Genomic DNA, 21526 nt, shown 5'->3' on the forward strand with positions numbered 1-21526 from the left:
CATGGTACACTGATGATAGCTACTTAAATTATATTATTTATCAAAACTGTTGACATGTCAATTTAAGAGAAATAGACAAATTTGAATAATTTCAAAAATGCCCATTGAAGATAGAATTTAAGAACAGAGAAAACGTGGAAGCAGAAATGGATAAACTATTATGTAAATTATTAGCTTTTAATTTTAATCCTCGGAAAAGTTTATACATGAAACATACTTAATATATTCTCAGGGTAACATTTTCAGCTTGGTATGAAATAAATTACTGAAGGCAAGCAAATTCCATCATTGTGCCTATTAGTGTATAAAGAACCTACTCTCATAGAATAGGTTCATATATCCCATGAAGATAATTTACCATAAACAAAAACTAAATAGATAAACAGTATTTCAATAATTTAAAGTGTTATGAGGGAAAAAAGCCAGTAAATAACTGCAAAAAGAGCATTTATTGGAGTAGGGGGGACTGGATTAGGGAAGGTCTCTGGTAAGAAGCTGAAAAAAATAAAGGAGCAAATCTATGAAGGGAAACAGACCCTACATGGCCTACAGGGTCAGGAAACAACACAGACTTTGGCTATTATTCTTAGAGATCTGAGAATCCACCGGAATTGCCATGTCAGAGTAGAGGGACCACATTTGCAAAAGTCAAGTTAAGAACACTTGGCGAGGCTCTACAATATGGGGAAGGAAAGCTGACCTATCCAAAGATAGAGAAAATAGGAGTAGATTTAACCTCAGTGAGGAAGAGGCAAGGACAGATACGCCCAGATGAAAACACAGATGTTTTGGACATGGTGGTAATTTAGAAAGATTATGTCTGATGTTCTCTATATTCCTGAGGTAGATACATTGTTTTTTATTATTTGTTTGCTTTGTTAATTTCTGAGAATGAACAGTTTGTGGGTAGGAATGTTGAAGAAAATGGAGTCTTATTTAGGTTTGGTAATGAAAAGGTGTCCCCATTTTTACCTGACAATCTGAAGGTTTGGGGGAAAGTACTTAGAAGCAATGGCACAGTAAAATCAATGAATGAGAAGGAAGGAAGGATGGAAAAAAATGAAACAATTTAAGTTTTGTAGAATTTGGGAATCATAACCCCCTAATGTAACACATCTGTAAGTGACATGACACAAAACAGAATAGATGATAAGGGGAAAATAAAATCATCCTGGAAATATGATCTACTTTTTTAAGGAAGATGGCTCCTTTTTTGTTGTTGTTGTTGTTCTTTGTACAAATGAACCGTCCCTTTACCCCAGCCCCCTACCACATTTCTGCTGTTTAGAACCTGTATGTGCCCCAGAAAACATGTTCTTAAATCTAATCCATTTCTATGGGTATGAACCTGTCATGTGAACCTACAGGATCTTTTCATGAGGTTATATCAATAATTAAATTTTCCCTTTTAAAAAGCCATTCTGTTTCTGGTATATCATATTCCAGCAGCTAGTAAACTAGAACACACCCACCTGTGTTAGTTTGCAAGCTGCCCGAATGCAATATGCCAGAACTGAAAGGGCTTTTAAAGAGGGGAATTAACAGTAAATTTTAAAGTTTACTGTTGTAAGTGAAGTGAAAGTTTCCAAATTAACGTATCAGCAAGAAATGCTAATATTGTCCGGAACAGCTCTATCAGTCATGACTGGCATCTGCTGGTTCCTTGCTCCTGGGCTCCCTTTCAGCCTCTATTCCTGTGGGGGTTACTCAACTTTGCTTCTCCTGGGCTGGCTTTCATCTCTTGGCTTCCCTTGGCTCTCATCAGATTATGGCTTGTTTAATATCACATGGCAATATCTGGTGGCATCCAAGCATCTCCAAACATCTGTGTCTCTGTTCTCTGCCTGTCAGCTCTCCTCTGAAGTTTCTGTTGGCTCTGTCATTTTTGTTATTTCTAACTCTCTCCAAAATATTTTTTTCTTAGGAAGGAACTAAACTAATCAAGACCCCACCTTGAGTGGGTGGGATCACATCTCCATCTAATCCAAAGACCAAACCCAAATTTGTGCATGCCACATCGCTATGGGGATAATCTAATCAAAAGATTCAAAACCTACAGTATTGAGTCAGGATTAAAAAAAAAATTGCTGCTCCCACAAGATTGAATCAAGATTAAAACATGGCTTTTCTGGGGGTACATAACACTTTCAAATTGGCACACTGCCTCATTTAGGATGGGACTTAATCCTATTACTGGAGTCCTCTATAAACAGAATGAATACAGAGAGAAAGCAATGAAACTATAAGAGAAAGGAGAGACCAGCAGACGCCACCATGTTCCTTGCCATTTGACAGAGGAGCCAAAGATCTCCAGCAGCCAGTCTTTGGGAAGAAAGCATCAGTTTGATGATGCCCTGATCTGCACATTTCCTGACGTCAACCATAAGCAAATAAATTCCCATTGCTTAAGCCATCCCATTCCATGGCATCTGCTTTAAGAAGCCTAGGAAATTAAATAACCTGCAGTAATAGATAACTTATCTGCATCCTCTTGCCAAATTTGCTGTTTGTTTAAAGTGATGTCATACTATTTTTGTCCTTTGTGACTTGCTTATTTCACTGAGCTTAATCTTTTTCAAGATGATTCTTTATTGCAGCGTGTCTCATAACTTCATTGTATCTTATTGGTATTTGTATATACACCACATTTTGTTTATCTATTCATTTGTTGATGAGTACATGAGTCGTTTCTAGCTTTGGGCTATTGTGACTAATTCTGCTATAAAAATTGTTGTACAACTATCTCTTTATAACCCTGTTTTCATTTTCTTTGGCTATAGTCCTAGTATATGTTCAAAGTGGGATTGCCAATTTAAATGGTAATTCAATATTTAGCTTTTTGAAGAAATCCCATCTTGGTTTTCTCAGAGATGGCTACATTATGCTTCTCTCCCCAAAATGTACTAGATTTCTAATTTTTCTGCATCTTCTACAACATGCATCATGTTCTGTTTCTTTTTGTAGTAATAACCATCTTTGCAGGTATGATAATTAATTATCACCTAATTGCCATTTCTCTAATGGTTAATAATGTTGAGCAGTTTTTCATGTGTTTATTGACCATTTGTGTATTTTCTCTGGGGAAAAGTCTGTTCAAGTCTGTTTGAAACATGTCGTTGTTGTTATTTTACCTTAATTAGAGAAGTCATGGTTTATAGACAAATCATAAACAGAACATATTCTACCTATGTTGGTTTGAAAGGATTATGTGCCTAGAAAAGCAGCACCTTGATCCTGGTACTATCATATGGAGGCAAACTTTTCTTTCAATTCTTATTCAGCACTTTAGGTTGGAGTCTTGATTAGGTTATTTTCATGGCAATGTGACTCACCCAATTGTGGGGATTAATTAGAGAGAGATGTGACTCCATTCATTCCATCTGGGTCTTAATTAGTTCACAGTAATCCCTTAAAAGAGAAAGCATTTTGGAGAAAGCTTCAAAATGAGCAGAGTCTTGAGAGAGCAGCAGAGACCCAAGAACTGGAGAGCCCCTGGGGGAGCTTCATAAAACAAGATTCCTGGAGATAAAGCTAGCAGGCATCATCATGTTTGCCATGTGCCTTTCCAGTTGAGAGAGAAACCCTGAACTTCATTGGCCTTTCTTGAGTGAAGTTAACCTCTTGTTGGTGTCTTAATTTGAATATTTTTATAGACTTGTTTTAATTGAATCATTCTCATGGCCTTAGTACTGTAAACTTGCAACTTACTAAATTCTCCTTTTTAAAAGCCATTCCATTTCTGGTATATCACATTCTGGCAACTAGCAAACTAGAACACCATCTTATTATTAACACCTTGCATTAGTGTGCTACATTTGTTACAAATGATGAAAAGTATGTTTTTATAATCATACTATTAACTATAGTCCATGGACTAACATAAGAATCACAGATTTTGCTGTGCATTTCCATGAATTTTTTTAAAAATTTTATTCTAGTAACAAATATATAACCTAAAACTTGCCTAACAGATTCAAATATAAAATCAATGCTGTTAATTGTGTTCACAATGTTTTACTACTATCAACACCATCTACCAAAATTTTTCTATCATCCCAAACAGAAACTACATTTTAAGATTTAGCTCCCTATTCCCTACCCTCAAGCCATTCCCTGGTAGCCTATATTTTAGATTCTCACTCTGTGAGTTTCTTTATTCTAATTATTTAATATCTGTGAGATCATAGCATATTTGTCCCTTTGTACTTAGGTAATTTTGCTCAACATTGTATCTTCAAGGTTCATCCAGGTTGTCACGTATATCAGAACTTCATTCCTTTTTACAGCTACATACATCCCACTGACTATAAATACCACATTTATCCATTCATCAGTTGATGGATACTTGGTTTACTTCCACCTTCTGGCAATTGTGAATAACTCCACTATGAAGATTGGTGTACAAATGTTTTTTGAGTCCTTGCTTTCGATTCTTTGGGGTATATACCTAGAACTGGATTGCTAGGTCATATGGTAATTCTATTGTTAACTTTTTGAGTGATGCCGAACCATCTTCCATAGTGTCTGCACTGTTTTACATTCCCACCGACAATAATTGTGTTCCTATTTCTTCACATCCTCTCCAACAATTATAATTTAACATTTTAAAAACTAGAAACGTTTCTAAATTGTGAGAAATCATATCTCATTTTGGTTATGATTTGTATTTCCTTAATTGCTAATGATGCTGACTATCTTTTTGTGTGCTCTTTGGTCATTTGTGTATGTTTTTGAATAAAATGTCTATTTAAGTTTATTGCCCATTTTTTAATAGGGTTCTTTGTCTTTTTAGTAGGGTTCTTTGTCTTTTTAATAGGGTTCTTTGTCTTTTTGTTGTTGAGTTGAAGCATTTCTCTATATATTCTGGATATTATACCTAAGTCAGTTTTGTGGCTTGGGTCTTGGACCCCACCAAATTACTAAATTCATGTTTTTTTTAACTCTAGGAGCCTTGTTATGAATTTTTCAGAATTTTCTGTAGAAAGCATCATATAATCTGCAAATGAGGAAAGTTTTTACTTCTTCCTTTCCAATTTGGGTGTCTTTTATTTCTTTTTCTTGCCTTAATGCTCTGACAAGAACTTTCAATATAATGTTGCATAACAGTGTTGACAGTGGGCCTCTTTGCCTTGTTCCTGAATTTACAGGAAATGATTTCAGACTTTCACCTTTATATATGATATCAATTATGGGGCCTTCATACATATGCCCTGTATCATATATGAAGCTTTCTACCTGTTTTTTTTTTAATCAAGAAGAGGTACTAGATTTTGTCAAATGATATTTTTGTGTCAAATGAGATGACCATATGTGTTTTTTCCTTCATTCTGCTTATTTTTTTTTACATTAGTTGATTTTATTATATTGAACTCATTTGTATACCTGGGATAAAGCCCACTTAATCATGATGCTTAATGATTTTAACGTGTCTTTGGGTTCAGTTTGCTAGTATTTTGTTTAGGATATTTACATTCACATTTGTACTAGATATTGGTCTGAAAGTTTCTTTTCTTTTGATGTCTTTTCTGGCTTTGGCATCAGGGTTATTATGGCATTGTAGAATGAATTAGGAAGTATCCCCACCTCTTCAAGTTTTCTGAATAGTCTGAGCAGGCTAGGTGTTAATTCTCTTGGGATATTACATAAAATTCCTCTGTGACACCATCTGCTTCTAGTCTATTTTTTAGGAGGTTTTTGATTACTGATTCAATCTCTTTGCTAGTTATTGGTCTTTGAGGTCTTTTTTTCTTCCTAGATCAGTGTAGAGAGTTTGCGTATTTATAGGAATATATCCATTTCATCTTATCTAATTTGTTGGTATATAGTTATTCATAGTATCATCTTATAATCCTTTTTATTTTGGTGGGGTTGGTAGTAATGTCCCCTTTTTCATTTCTGATTTTAGCTGTGTCCTCTCTGTTTTTCTCTGTCTAGCTAAAGGTTTGTTGCTTTTCTTAGTCTTTTCTAATATTAAATTTATGGTTTTGTTGATCCTCTTTTTTTTTTTAATTCCCTGTTTCATTTATCTCTGTTCTGATCTCACTTTGCTCACTTTGAGTTTATACTGACCTTCTTTACCTCGTTCTTCCAGTTTTAAGGTTAGGTTTCTGATTTGAAGATTTTCTTCCCTTTTTAATGTAAGCATTTAGAGCTATAGATTTCCCTGTCAGCATTGCTTTTGCTGCATCCCATAACTTTGCTATGTTGTATTTTCATTCACTTTAAGAAATTTCCTAATTTCCCATATGTTTAAGAGTACATTAACTTCCACATATTTGTAAAATCTCCATTTCCCCCTTCATTATAAATCTCAGCTTCATTCTATTCTATTGTGATGAGAGAAAATGCATTGCATGATTAATAGTTTTTTTTAATTTATGAGATTTATTTTGTGATCTATGATATCGACTGTCCCAGAGAATGATCCCTATGCACTTGAGAAGAATGTGTATTCTGTTGTGTTGGGGGAAGTGTTCTATATATACCCATTTGGTAGAGTTGGTTTAGAGTATTGTTCAAGTCTTATATTTCCTTATTTATCTTCTGTCTAGATGTTCTATTCATGATTGAAACTGGTGTATTAAAGTCTCCTATTATGCATGTAGACTGGCCAATTTCTCTAATCAAATCTTTCAATATTTGCTTCATATATTTGCTTCCTGTTGAGTGCACATATATTCATAATTGTTATGACTTCCTGCTGAATTGATCCCTTTATCAGTATATACTGCCCATCTTTGTCACTTGTATTAGCTAGTGTCCCCTAGAGAAATAGAATCAGCAGGAAATATCCATAGATATAAAAGTGTCTCACATAACCATGGGGATATATAATCCAAGGTCTGTAGGGCAGGCCGTGAACTGGTAAGTCTGAGGAAGTTCCTCAGTGAACTCTCAGGAGAGGCTAGCTGGACAACCATATGGAAGAGTCCAAAATCCGTAGGGCAGACTGTGAAGCTGACTCCAGTGAGGAGTCTGGATGAACTCCAGAGGAGAGGCTCACCAGCTGATGCAGAAAGAGAGACTGTCTCTTCTGAATCAGCCTTAAAAACCTTCTAGTGATTATATTAGATTATATTAAGTGACACTCATTGCAGAAGGCACTCCCACTGGCTGATTACAAAGACAATCAGCTGTGGATGCAGCCAATGTAATCAAGATTTAAGACCATGAAATGTCCTCATAGCAAAAGACAGACCAGCACTTGCCCAACCAGGCAAATGGGTACCACCACATGGCCGAATTGTTACATAAACCTGACCGTGACAGTCCACCCCTTGTCAACTTGGCAGCTATGCACATTACCTTAAACCACACTTAATCTTTAAATAGAAAACAATAATAGGCACATTTTTTCCTCACCTAACAATACTCAACTGTCCCATGTATAACCAGAAATGCATTAAATCTCCCCAGAATAGGGGGCAAGTCCTTGGATAATATTCATTCTTAAACTTGATATCTTACAACTTAAATACAATAACATGAACAAAACAGCATTACAGTCCTCATTTCTGTAGCTGATCACGTGGTCATAGTTCATGTTTATCACTGTCTTCTTCCACTACTCTTTCCATGTTCCCTTTACACTCAGCAAGTACTTCAGCTGGCCATGGTTCTTTGCCTGGTGGGGTGACACAGAACTTCATTCCTGAAGTTTCAGAGCCATTGGTAGTCCTGCCTGGATTGGGTTGTTGCAGTCTTCCATTCATTTTAATCACAGGGCATGGTAGTAATAAAAAACACCCAAGGGGATCTCCTATAATCCAGGAAAGCTCTTCTTTACCTCCATTGTGTAGTTGCAGTCCTATTTCTCCCTGATAGTCAGGGTCAATCACCCCAGACAGTAAGGTAATCCCCTTCTTGGCTTGTTGATCCAAGGGCATTGTGTTAGTTAGATTCAGTTGTCAACTTGGCCAGGTGAGCATACCTAGTCTTGTTGCTGCAGACATAAGCCAATGGTATGTGAACCTCATTTGTTGCTAATTACATCTGCAGTCGGCTAGGAGGCATGTCTGCTGCAATGAGTGACGTTTGACTTAATTGGCTGGTGCTTAAATGAGAGAACGCAACGTAGCACAGCCTAAGCAGCTCAGCATTCCTCATCTCAGCACTTGCAGCCTAGCCCAGGCCTTTGGAGATGGAGAAAGAAATCATCCCGGGGAAAGTTGTTGGAACCCAAGGGCCTGGAGAGAAGACCAGCAGAGACCATCCTGTGCCTTCCACATAAGAAAGAGTCTCAGTGGAAAGTTAGCTGCCTTTCCTCTGAAGAACTAACAAAATAAATCCCCTTTTATTAAAAGCCAGTCTGTCTCTGGTGTGTTGCATTCCGGCAGCTAGCAAACTAGAACAGGAATGAGTAGCCCAAACTGACCAGTGACAGTCTTAGATTCCAGCTCAATGGAATCATTGTTGTTTCTCCTGGTGGAAACATTCCCCCTTGTGGAACTAAAGCCTATAAACCAGCAGAGCTCAAGGTCTCAGGGAAAGGAAGTAAAAATTTTCCTAGTGGATCACTGTGTGACAGTGAGGGGTGCCAATCCCATTTTCACCTCTTGGTTCCTGGACCCAAGGATCCTGGCTATGGGAGAAACAGCGCCATAGATTGATGGCTGATTTGGAGCATACATGGCCTCCTGGATAACATCACCCTAGACCTGCAAAGTATTGCCACCTAGTTGGCACCGTAATTGAGTTTTCAAAAGGCCATTCCACCATTCTATTAATCCAGCTACCTCTGAATGATGGGGAACATGTAAGATCAGAGGATTCCATGATCATGTGCCCATTTCTGCACTTCATTTGCTGTGAAATGGGTTCCTTGATCAGAGCAGTGCTGTGTGGAATACCATGACAATGGATAAGGCATTTCGTAAGTCCACAGATGGTAGTTTTACAGAAACATTGTGTGCAGGGAAAGCAATCCCATACCCAGAAAATGTGTCTATTCCAGTTAGAAGAAATCACTGCCCCTTCCATGAGGGGGTGGTCCAATGTATTCAACCTGCCAACCATGTAGCCACTGGTCAGTTCAGGAAATGGTGCCATATCAGGGGATGAGTGTGGGTCTCTACTGCTGGCAGATTGAGTACTCAGCAGTGGCTGTAGCCAGGTCAGCATTGGTGAGTGGAAGTCCATGTTGCTGAGCCCATGCATAACTTCCATCCCTACCACCATGACCACTTTGTTCATGAGCCCTCTGGGCAATGACAGGAATTGATGGAGAAAGAGGTTGGCTGATATCTACATTATGGGTCATCTTATCCACTTGATTATTAAAACCTTCCTCTACTGAAGTCACCCTGTGGTGCATAGTCACATGGGACACAAATATCTTCATGTTTTTAGCCCAATCAGAAAGGTCTATCCACATACTTCTTCCCCAGACCTCTCTGTCACCAATTTTCCAATTATGGTCTGTCATGGTTAGGGACAGGTGTCAACTTGGCCAAGTTGTGGTACCTGTTCATCTGATTGGGCAAGCGCTGGCCTGTCTGTTGCAATGAGGACATTTCATAGGATTAGGTCATGATCACGTCAGCTACATCCACAGCTGATTCCATTTGTAATCAGCCAAAGGGGAGTATGTTCTGAAATTAGTGATGCTAAATCCAATCATGGGAAGCCTTTTAAGGAGGACTCAGAGGAGACAGGTTGCATTCCTGCTTTGGCTGGTGAGCCTCTCCTGTGGAGTTCATCCAGGCCATCCATTGGAGTCATCGGCTTCGCAGCCTGCCCTGTGGATTTTGGACTCTGCATTCCTACGGTCACGTGAGACACTTTCATAAATTTTATATTTGCAAGTGTTCCCTGTTGATTCTGTTTCTCTAGAGAAACCTAACTAATACATGGTCTTTCCAAGTCCCTGACCATCCAGCTAAACCACTAGCAACAGCTCATGAGTCTGTATACAATCATACCACTGGCCGTTTCTCCTTCCAATAAAAATTAACAACCAGGTACACTGCTTAAAGTTCTGCCCACTGGGAGGATTTCCCTCACCAGTGCCCTTCAGGAACACCCAGAAAGGGGTTGTAGTGCTGCAGCTGTCCACTTTCAGGTGGTACCTGCATATTGTGCAGAACCACCTGTAAACCAGGCTTGAGTTTTCTCTTCTTTAGTCAATTCGCTGTAAGGAACTCCCCAAAAGGCTGTATCTCTGGTCTGGGAGAGAGAAGGTAATGTGGCAGGGGTCCAGACCATGGGCATTTGGGCTACTTCCTAATGTAACTTACCTGTGCCTTCAGGACCTGCTCTGATCCTGTCTCATATATACCATTCCATTTTATGATGGAGTGCTGCTGCGCATGCCCAACTTTATGACTTGGTGGGTCAGACAACACCCAGCTCATGAGAGGCAACTCAGGTCTCATGGTAACTTGGTGGCCCATGGTTAAGCATTCAGTCTCTACTAAGGCCCAGTAGCAGGCCAAAAGCTTTTCCTCAAAAGAAGAGTAGTTATCTACAGCAGTTGGTAAGGCTTTGCTCCAAAATTCTAAGGGTCTGTGTTGTGATTCTCCTATAGGGGCCTGCCAAACGCTCCAGACAGCATCTCTGTTTGCCGCTGACCCTTCCAGCACCACTGAATCTGCTGGATCATGTGCTCCAAGTGGCAGAGTGGTTTGGACAGCAATCTGGACCTATCACAGAGACTCCTCTTGCTCAGGCCTCCACTCAAAATTAGCTGCTTTTCTGGTCACTCGATAAATGGACTGGAGTAGCACACCCACATGAGGAATATGTTGTCACCAAAATCCAGAGACTAGCAAAGCCTTGTGCCTCCTTTTTAGTTATAGGAGAGACCATATGCAGTAACTTACCCATCACCTTAGAAGGGATATCTCAACATGCCCCACACCACTGGACACCTAGAAATTCCACTGAGGTGGAAGGCTCCTGTATTTTTGTAGGATTTATCTTCCATCCTCTGACAAACAAATGCCTTACCAGTAAGTCTAGGGTAGTTGTTACTTCTTGCTCACTAAATCCAATCAACATGATATCGTCAGTATAATGGACCAGTGTTATGTCTTCTGGGAGGGAGAAACAACAAGGTCCCTGCAGACAAGATTTTGACATAGGGTTGGAGAGCTAATATACCCCTGAGGTAGGACAATGAAAATAAATTGCTGCATTGCCAGCTGAAAGCAAATGTTTCTGGCAGTCCTTACTAATAGCTATTGAGAAAAAACATTTGCCAGATCAAAAGCTGCATACTAGGTAGGTATCAGGGGATGTATTGATTTGCTCAAGCAATGATACCACATCTGAAAGAGCAGCAGCAATTGCAGTTACCATCTGGCTAAGCTTACAATAATCCACTGTCATTCTCCAAGACCCATCTGTTTTCTGCATAGGCCAAATAGGAGAATTGAATGAAGACGTGTTGGGAATCACCACCCCTGCATCCTTCAAGTCCTGAAGAGTGGCAGTAATCTCTGCAATCTTTCCAGGAATCCAGTATTGTTCCTGATTAACTATTTTTCTAGGTAGGGCAGCTCTAGTGGCTCCCACTTGGCATTTCCTACCATAATGGCCCTCATTCCAAGAGTTAGAGAGCCAGTGTGGGGATTCTGCCAGCTGCTCAGTATGTCTAGTCCAGTTATGCATTCTGGAACTGGGGAAATAGCAACAGAATGGGTCTGGGGGTCCACTGGACCCATTGTGAGACAGACCTGAGCTAAAACTCCATCAATCACCTGACCCCATTCTGACTGGCAGACCAGAGTGATGTTTTGGTCCCCTGGAATTAATGTCACTTCTGAACCAGTGTCTAATAATCCCCCAAATATCTGACCATTTCCTTTTCCCCAATACACAGTTACCCTGGTAAAAGACTATTGGCCTCCCTGGGGAAGTCTTAGAGGAAGATTAACTGTATAAATTTGTGACAGTGTAACAGGGTCTTCCCCTCAGTCGAGTGGTTCTGGGTCTGTAAATTGTCTCAAGTCTGGAAATTGATTAAGTGGCCATGACTCTCTGTTTTTGTAACTCAAGTTAGACTTCTGTTCACTTGACCTAGAACTCTTTTGTCTATACAGCTCAAACAAGAGTTTAGTAGACTGCCCTTCTATTGTACTTCTAGGTACTCCATGATCTGCTAGTGAATGCCACAAATCTTTGCATGTCAGATTATATTTGCTCCTGCTTTGAATCTACTGTCTATTATGATAACCATGTGCACCTTGTCTTTGCCTATTAAATGCTGCCACCTGGCTTATACCAACTAGGGATCTGGTCATCCCCATTTTGCTTAAGGATTTCAGTTTAGTGACAGGAGTTCCTACAGTAATATCTGACCTACAGAGAAGGGTAACTGCAGAGCTCTTCGTGGATGATGGTGCTGGTCTCACAAATTTATTTTTCACAGTTCTGGGAAAAGGTGCACCCACCCTCCAGACATTCCTAGGGTGTATGCACAGGCTTTCCATGATAAATCCATCCTAACATTCCAATCACTCAAAGCCTCGCATCCCCTTGTCTACATTATACCAGGGCAGTTCTGGTATTTCAATCTCAGGTAATGCTGGCCACCTTTTGATTCATGTTTCAACCATCCATCCAAACAGTTAATGCTTTTTCTAATGCTTCAAGCTTTAATATTGAATGCAGAATTTCTGCTTAGTGGGCCCATATCAATAAGTTCAGCCTGATCCTGCCTTATATTCCTCCCACCATTATCCCACACTCTTAAAATCCATTGCCACACATATTCCCTGTATTTCTGTCTATATAAATTAGAAGACTTATGCAGTTCTTTTGGAGTACAGCATTCCTCCTTCTGGGTGATACTTTTGGCCTCACCTTTTGGGGCCTGTTGGGGCTTTAGTATAGTTAAAGGTCTTGGAGAAATGAGGGGTGGTGGGGGTGGGTCATGAAAAGATTTAGAAAGTATCTTCCAAGCCATTTGCTTCAGGGCATTCATTTGAAGTTTCAATTGGTGAAAGATGATTAATCACCCTAGGGCTAATCCCTTCAAGTGAAGGTTGGGTGGCCAACTCCTCAGGTCAGGCTGGAGGTTGGGTAGCTACATCCTCAGGGCAGACTATTACAGGGTTATCTAGAGAAGATTCAGCATGACCTAGGGTTTCAACCTCTACACTGACATCATTATCAATCATATGTCGCCACCCTACTTTTCCGGGTCCCACTCCTTTCCTATCAATGTCCTCACTTTAGTGGCAGACATACATGCAAGATTGAGATTTCAGTTTATGTTGTTAAGTTGCTACTCTAACATAGGATTCTGAGTCTGATTTTCAGAGATCTCAAGTCTACAACTACAGGAAATAAGATTTTCCTTCAGGGCATTCATAGATATGTTTACATTTCTCAGACAGTGCGTAAGCTTTTCATTTGAAGACTTAAGCCCATTCCTTTTACTCATTAATGTATACAGCATATCAAACAACAACCAGCAAACATCTCTATACCTTCTATTTCCACAAAACTCTGTAAAGGTGTCAAAATCATTATCCTCCAGAGCGTAGCTTCAATAAGCAAAGTATTAGAAGAATCCAATGGTTATATTTTGACTATCTCTTTTGTCCACTCACCCCATGGATTGGCAGTATCATTCTGATTATGGGAAGCGGAGTCATTAGTGCCTTTGAATCCAGTCAGAGTAGAAAAACCAATCATAAAAACCCATTTTTAAGATTCTGTTTCTTAAAAACCACTACTGGCACCAAACTGCATTAGCTAGGGTTCTCTAGAGAAGCAGAATCAGCAGGAAATATCCATAGATATAAAATTTATAAAAGTTTCTCACATAAACATGGCAATGCAGAGTCCAAAGTCTGTAGGACAGGCTGCAATCTGGTAACTCTGATGAAGTTCCTCAATGAACTCTCAGGAGAGGCTGACTGGACAACTGCAGGAATGGAAGAGTTCAAAATCGGTAGGACAGACTATGAAGTTGACAACACCAATGAAGGGTCTGGACAAACTCCACAGGAGAGGCTCACTGGCTAAAGTAGGAAGAGAGACTGTCTCTTCACAATCTTCCTTAGAAACTTTCTAGTGATTAGATTAAGTATTGCTCATTGCAGAAGACACCCTCATTGGCTGATTACAAATGCAATCAGATAAAGATGCACCAATGTAATCATGATTTAAGTCCATGAAATGTTGTCATAGCAACAGATAAACCAGCACTTGCCCAACCAGACAGACAAGCATCACCACCTGGCCAAGTTGTCACATGAACCTCACCATGACATCACTCACAACTGCTTTTGACTTAACCTCTATTTAAGATACATGTATTTGTATAGCTACTCCAACTGTCATTCGTTTACTACCTGCACAGCATATTTTTCTTTCTTTCACTTTCAACTTATTTATGTTTTTGAATTTAAGGTGAGTCTTTTGTAAACATTATATAGGTGGCTCATCCTTTTTGTCCATTCTGCCCATCTCTTTCTTTTGACTGAAGCATTTAATACATTTACATTTAAGGTCACTATTCATAGTGCAAGATTTTCTTCAGCCATTTTGCTAACTTTTAAATCTTAAGCCCTTTTCCTCCCTCAATTCTTTGGTTAATGCCTACTTTCATATTCATTTGATTTTGTGTTATGTAATACTCAGTCCCTTCTCCTTTCCATCTGTATATATTTTTCACATATTTTCTTTGTTGTTACCATGGGATTAAAATTTCATATACTAAATATATAACAGTCATATTTGATGATATCAATTTGATTTCAATGAATACACATTCACTGTTCCTATATTCCTCTGTCCTATCACATTTTTCATACTTTACAGATCATATCCTTATACATTGCATATCCAAAATCATAGCTTTATCATTACATTTTTGTGCATTTGCATTTTATTACCTCTAAGAAATTAGAAGTGGAATTTCATACCAATAAATAAAATACAATAATACTGACATTTATAATTACTCAAATGGTTATCTTTACTAGAGTTCCCTATTTCTTTATGCTGCTTTGAATCACTGCCTAGTGTCCTTTCCTTTCAGTTCAAAGAACTTCCTTAGCATTGCTCATAGAGGAGGTCAAGTAGTAATGAAGGCCTTCAGCTTTTGTTTATCTGGGAATGTCTTAATCCCTTCTTCATTTCTGAAATAAAGTCATGGAATATGACATTCTTGGTTGACGATTGTTTAGTTTTTGCATACCAAATATCTCAACCCACTGCTTTCTTGCCTTCTTGTTTTGTTTTGTTTTGTTATGAGAAATCAGCACTCAATCTAATTGGGACTCCCTTAAACATAACATATTGCTTTTTTCTTAAAACTTTCAGAACTCTTGTCTTTGTACTCATCAGTTTGATCATTATATGATGGGGCATATTTTCTTCAAATTTTCCCTCTCCAGGCCTCTTGCTTCATTAAGCTCCCCCAGGGCCATTCTCCTTCATCTCCAAAGGTCGCTGGTTGGTGGACTCTGTGTTTCTCTCGACTTCATGGCTCTGCTCAGCTCTGCTGTGGCTTTCTCATCATTCTCAAAAGGCATTCACTCCAAAAATGTCTCCTCTTTTATAGGACCCCAGTAAACTTATCAAGACTCACATAGAATGGATGGAGACACACCTCAATCTAATCACATTTAATACCCACAACTGATTGTGTCACGTCTCAGTGGTGATAACCTAATCAATTTTTCCAACCTATAGTACTGAATAGGAATTAGATGAAACTGTTGCTCCCACAAAATTGATTAGGATTAAAACATGGCCTTTTAGTCCCACTATAAGACTTAAAGCCTATAAGTTTTTGCCCTAAACTGCCTACATAAATTGTTTCTTATTCTGCTTTCCTTGTCTCAATATGCTTTTGCCTGTAGGAAAAATTCTGGGAGGGGAGGCATGATTGAGTGGAATTTCTCAAGCTGGGCTTTCCTAGCCAGAGCAAGATCAGGGGCCCACAAAGGGAGCACAGGCCAACTCTAAACCACCCTAGGGAGAGCATGTGACTGCGAGGTCCAGGAAGGGCATTACCTCTTCTCCCACAGCTTCCTAAAGCTGTGCTTTCCTGATTTAGCCTGTGCCCAGCAATGCAGCCCTTCAACTTTCCTCCACATCTCTGAGAAAGTGTACTATCTTTCTCAGAGAAAGGCAGTCCCCTCCACTGCCTTTGTCTGAAGGGGGTTAGACCCATGACTGCTGTTCTGGTTTGAAAGGATGTATGTCCCTGAGAAAAGCCATGTTTTAATCTAATTACCATTTCATAAAGGCAGAATAATCCCTATGCAATACTGTATGTTTGAAACTGTAATCAGATCATCTACCTGGATGATGTGATTTAGTCAAGGGTGGTTGTTAAGCTGGATTAGGTGATGACATGTCTCTGCCCATTTGGGTGGGGCTTGAGAAGTTTCTGGAGTCCTATAAAAGAAGAAACATTTTGGAGAATGAGAGCAAATCAGAGAGAGCAGAGAAGAACGACATACCCATGAGAATCAGAGTCCACCAGCCAGCAACCTTTGGAGATTAACAAAGAAAATGCCTCCTGGGGAGCTTCATGAAACAGGAAGCCAGGAGAAGAAGCTAGCAGATGATGCTGTGTTTGCCATGTGCCCTTCCATTTGAGAGAGAAACCCTGAACTCCATCAGCCTTCTTGAACCAAGGTATCTTTCCCTGGATGCCTTAGATTGGACATTTCCATAGACTTGTTTTAATTGGGACATTTTCTCAGCCTTAGAACTGTTAACTAGCAACTTATTAAATCCTCCTTTTTAAAAGCCATTCCATTTCTGGTATATTGCATTCCTGCAGCTAGCAAACTAGAACAACTACCCTTGAGCCAGGCTCCCAGTGATCTGAAGTAACTAATTAAAAGCAGTGTTCCAAAATTGGCCTGTGGATTTTTATGACACTTTCTGGCTACAGCAAGCTACAACAAGGGCCAGTCCCCACTGTTTTCTGCCACAAGACTGGAAATGGAAGATGATAACCACCACGTAGAGAGAGTAATTTATTGGTGTTTACTATAATTTACCAGTTTCTTTCTCCTGATTCTCCCCAGATGCTTTACAGTGTTCTACTGGACTCTGGAGTTTTGAAATAATTGATTCAGACATTTCTGCCTCTATAATTGACACCCTACTGGAGAGATTGATTCCTGGCATTTACTACTCATCACCATCTTCTCCACCAACATGCTTTTTTAATCTGGAAGAAACAATAACATAAGTCTATGGTGATGGAAATGATCCAGTAAAATGCAGAAAAATTTTGATGAATAAGGAAGATTTCATGAGCCATATCCCTGTAGGCAAAAGTAGGTAGAAATGTGTATATTAGATAATAGTACAAATAATTCATCTATAAATAAAAGATACAGTATTACTGTAAGGGTGTAAATGCATGTTGGTGTATAGATGTGGTGCCAGGAACTTGCAGAATTTTTTATGATTATTTCCATTTTTGCAGAAAGATAAAGGAAGAAAACTGTCTGGAAGTTTCTTGGAGTGTATGAAGGGTGTTGGAGGTTTGAGGTAGGAGGAGAAGATATGAAGAATTCAGCTTGGAAAGTGATTGAGTGAACAGACTAGAGATATATATTAACTTCAAGGACAAAGAAAGTGTTCTATAGGAATTCAAGGACAAAAATGGGTCACATAGATGGAGGAGGAGAATTAAAATGGCTTGAGACTTTTCCATAGCAGCAGGGGAGTCCTGCCAACAAAGTTCTGAGAGAGTGAATATGGACAAATAACTAAACCCCTTCTCAACTTGTCTTACAAGTATAGGTGCAACAGATTGCCTAATATAAATTGTAGAACTCAGAGTATTAAGTTCCTGCAATTCCTTCCTGAAGCAAACATTTGATGATCAAATCCAACCAATCTTTATCAAAATAGAGAGAAAATGAAGAAATTGAAGTAATGAAGTCATAATTGTTTCACTAATTGTCTATTGTAATACTGGACTAAACTCAATAGCTATGGAAAATATGCTCAGGACAAAGTGGAGGCAGGAGAAAAAATTGAAAAAGGAGTGAATATTTTTCCTGTTTTTTTTTCATATGGGCAGATACAGGGATTTAAACCCGGGTCTCCAGGATGGCAGGAGAGAACTCTGCCTGCTGAGAGCCCATGGCCTGTCCCTCATTTTTTCACAATAAAGGAACCAATACGATGGACATCATCAAAAATTTAAAGATGATGAAATGATACAATTATGTAATATTTTGATTATTTTAAAATCTCAAAGTATGTTTGAAAACCAATATCTTCTATTGAGAAGTACATATCTGAAGTGTAGCAAACTTTTCCATTTCAATTGAGTTTTCCTTTCCATTAAAACAAATGTACACATTTTGTTACAAATTACCATAAATTTTTGTCTTGTATCTATTTTACCATGCATAAAAAGAAATTTAATCAGTGGTACTCACAAATCTTGTTGATCTTGTTGTTTCCAGATGGTATATTCGTTGATTTTTTTGCTTTATCTTTTCAGTTAGTTTTATAAATAATTTGACATTTTTTTCCTGAAATATCTCATAGATATTAAATATGTAAAACTTATACGTGCAGTCAACAAGGAAGAAAGCCACTACATTGGGTGAAGAAATATTTAGAACATTGAACCTAAAAGCCTCCTGTATTTCCCTGTTTAACACAACTCTCTCCATTTGTCCTAGGAGAAATCACCATCCTGAAATATATATTGAATATTTTCTTATATTTGTTTATCTTTTTGGCATCTCTGTTTGCATCCCTAAGCAATATAATTTAGTTTCAACTGTTCATGAAGTCTATTAAAAAACAATAATTTTACATGTTATTTTATGTCAGTCTGTATTTATTCAACATTTTTTGTAAGAATCACCACATAATTGCATGTAGTTCCATTTGGTTCATCTTTATAGCTATATATTTTATCACTCTGTGAATATGCCATGATTCATGTCTCTATTCTCCTTACCGGTAGACATTTGAGCTGTTTCCAGTTAGATACAATAATTAGCACTGTATTTTGTCATACAAGTGTTACAGTATATATGAGAACACATTGTGTACAGTGTCTTTAGCTTTAGCAGATAGTGCCATTCACCTAGTCAAAGTTTTTATACACATTTAATATTTCCACATCAAGAATTCCTAATAATGGTCTGTATCATTGCAACAGTTCATGGTTTTCTAATTTAGTTTACAAATTGCTATTTGGTAATTTACTACTTTTTATATATGTAGTGGTATTTTATTGAGGTATTAATGGGTATTTTCCTGATTATAGAAGAGGCCAAACACATTTTACTTTTTTATTGGTCATATTATGACCTCATAAAATTCCCATTGGAATTTTTTGCCCAATTTTTTATTGAATTGTCTACCTTTGTCTCATTGTTTTGTAGGAATCATTATAGCATGTGGGTATAAGTCTTCAATTAGGTATACAAGTGGCAAATATTTTCTCCCAAATGTTTGCTTGTCTGACCATTCTTTTTAAGTCTTATTAAGAACTTTCTTAATTTTTATTAAGAATTTGAATTAAGATTAATTCATCAGATTTTCCTTTTTGGCTTTCAATTTTAATATAGTCTAAGTTTGTCAATGATTTTTCTTTTTTGTTTTTTATTTGTGAGTTTTAAACAAGTTGTTTATCATTGTCTAATCTAAGATGATGGATATTATTGCATACACTCTTTTAAATATTTTATCTATAATTTGGACCTTTGATCTACCCAGAATGTATCTTGTACAAGATATAAGTTAGGGACAACTTTCAATTTTCTTCTATATGAATTGTCGCTAGTCACAGAACAATTTATTCAAAAATCTGTATGTCCATGACTGCTCACAGAGTCTCGGCTATCACAAATGAATGGACCATATACACACAATCAGATCTAGGTTCTCTATTCTGCTTATTGGTTTATTTGTTGATCTTTGTATAAACTGCATGCTATCCTGCTTACTATAACTTCACAACATGTCTTGATATATGTTAGAGTAACTCGATCTACCTATTCTGTAAGAGCGTTTTGCCTTTATATATCTCTGAATTTTTCCTGTAAATGTGAGAATGACCCTCTAAGTTCCACAGGAATCCTCTTTTAAAAAATGGTTGATAATACATTGAACATATAAATCAATTAAAGTTTCTTGATGGTTTTGAAATACTGATTTGTAAAATCCATATACATAATAAATTTCTTAATTAATAATAAATTTGTTAATTATTGTTGTTTTTTTGATAATACACATTTATTGGATTTATTCCAGATATTCTAGGTATGTCATTTGAATTGTATCTTCTATTTAGATTAACCTTAGAGAAAAACTTGTGTATTGATATTTTATCTAGCCACCATGCTAAATCCTCCTTTTCATTATAACAGCTAAAATCTCTACTTTATTTTAACTTTCTAATTCTGAGCTCCAAATCTTTTTTGTCTTTTTCTGTGACTATCATCAGGTTTATTTATCCTTTAGCAATTATTATAACTTTTTTTTATCTTCTGTATTAAATTAGCCAGAAATAAAAATGATTTTAGTGAAAATCCTTGATATTCTCCAATCTCAAAGTTTTCAAACTTTTACAATAAAGTCTGAGATCTGCTATAGATATTTTGTTACTATTATTTTGTTTTCTTTTTACATCATCTTTGTGAATTAAAGGTATTGTCTTTCTATATATTACTTGCTAAAGAGCATGAAGTTGTCATGCTTTTTATGTCGAATTGTTGCTGAATTTTTGAAATGTTATTTATTTATTCTACTGAGATAAATCCATTATTTCACTCTTAATCAGTTGAGATACTGACTTATATTTATTGAATTTTAATATTAAGCCAAGCTTGCATTCCTGTAATTCCTGTAATTGCTTTTTTTAAAAAATCATACTTGTCTGATTCAGTTTGTTCAGAATGTATTTTCTTTTCTATGTTTCTGGAATTGGCTGGGGAATCCTTCATTAAAAATTGCTGCAAGTATGTTTCTGCATGATAACGGGAAGTAAGTTTTCTTTTTCACACTATCTTTGTCAGTTTTGGGGTCAACTTCATTCCAGCCTCATAAAATGCCTTGAGCAGCACATTTTCTGTTTCTATTCTCTAGAAGAGTTTCTATATGACTGGAAATATGTCTTCCTCATTTCTTTGATTGAGTAAAAGTGAAGCCATTGTGACCTTGAGTTTTACTTGTGGAAAGAGTATTTAAACTAGGATACTATTTTTTTTTTCCTTAGTCAGTTTTGGCAAGGTGTCTATTTCATATATGTTTTTAAATATATTGCCATAAAATTGTTCATAATCTCCCTTATTGTCTGTTTAATGACACCCTCAATGTATTCATGCATTCTTAATCATTTCTGACATTATAAATGTGCGCATTACCTCTTCCTTTATCTTTCATCAAGCTAACCATAGTTTTGACAACTGAATTAATCTTTTTAAAGAAACAATTGTTTTGGCTTTGTTGATTTTCTTTGTTTCATGTATATTTTCCATTTCTTTATTTTCCTCTTCCATTTATAGAGTGCTTGCATCTACTTCTCAAGTCTGCTTTGCTTTTCATTTAGCACCTTTTTGAGATGATACAT

The sequence above is a fragment of the Tamandua tetradactyla genome, chromosome 4, assembly GCF_023851605.1.
Source record: "Tamandua tetradactyla isolate mTamTet1 chromosome 4, mTamTet1.pri, whole genome shotgun sequence".
Classification (NCBI taxonomy): domain Eukaryota; kingdom Metazoa; phylum Chordata; class Mammalia; order Pilosa; family Myrmecophagidae; genus Tamandua; species Tamandua tetradactyla.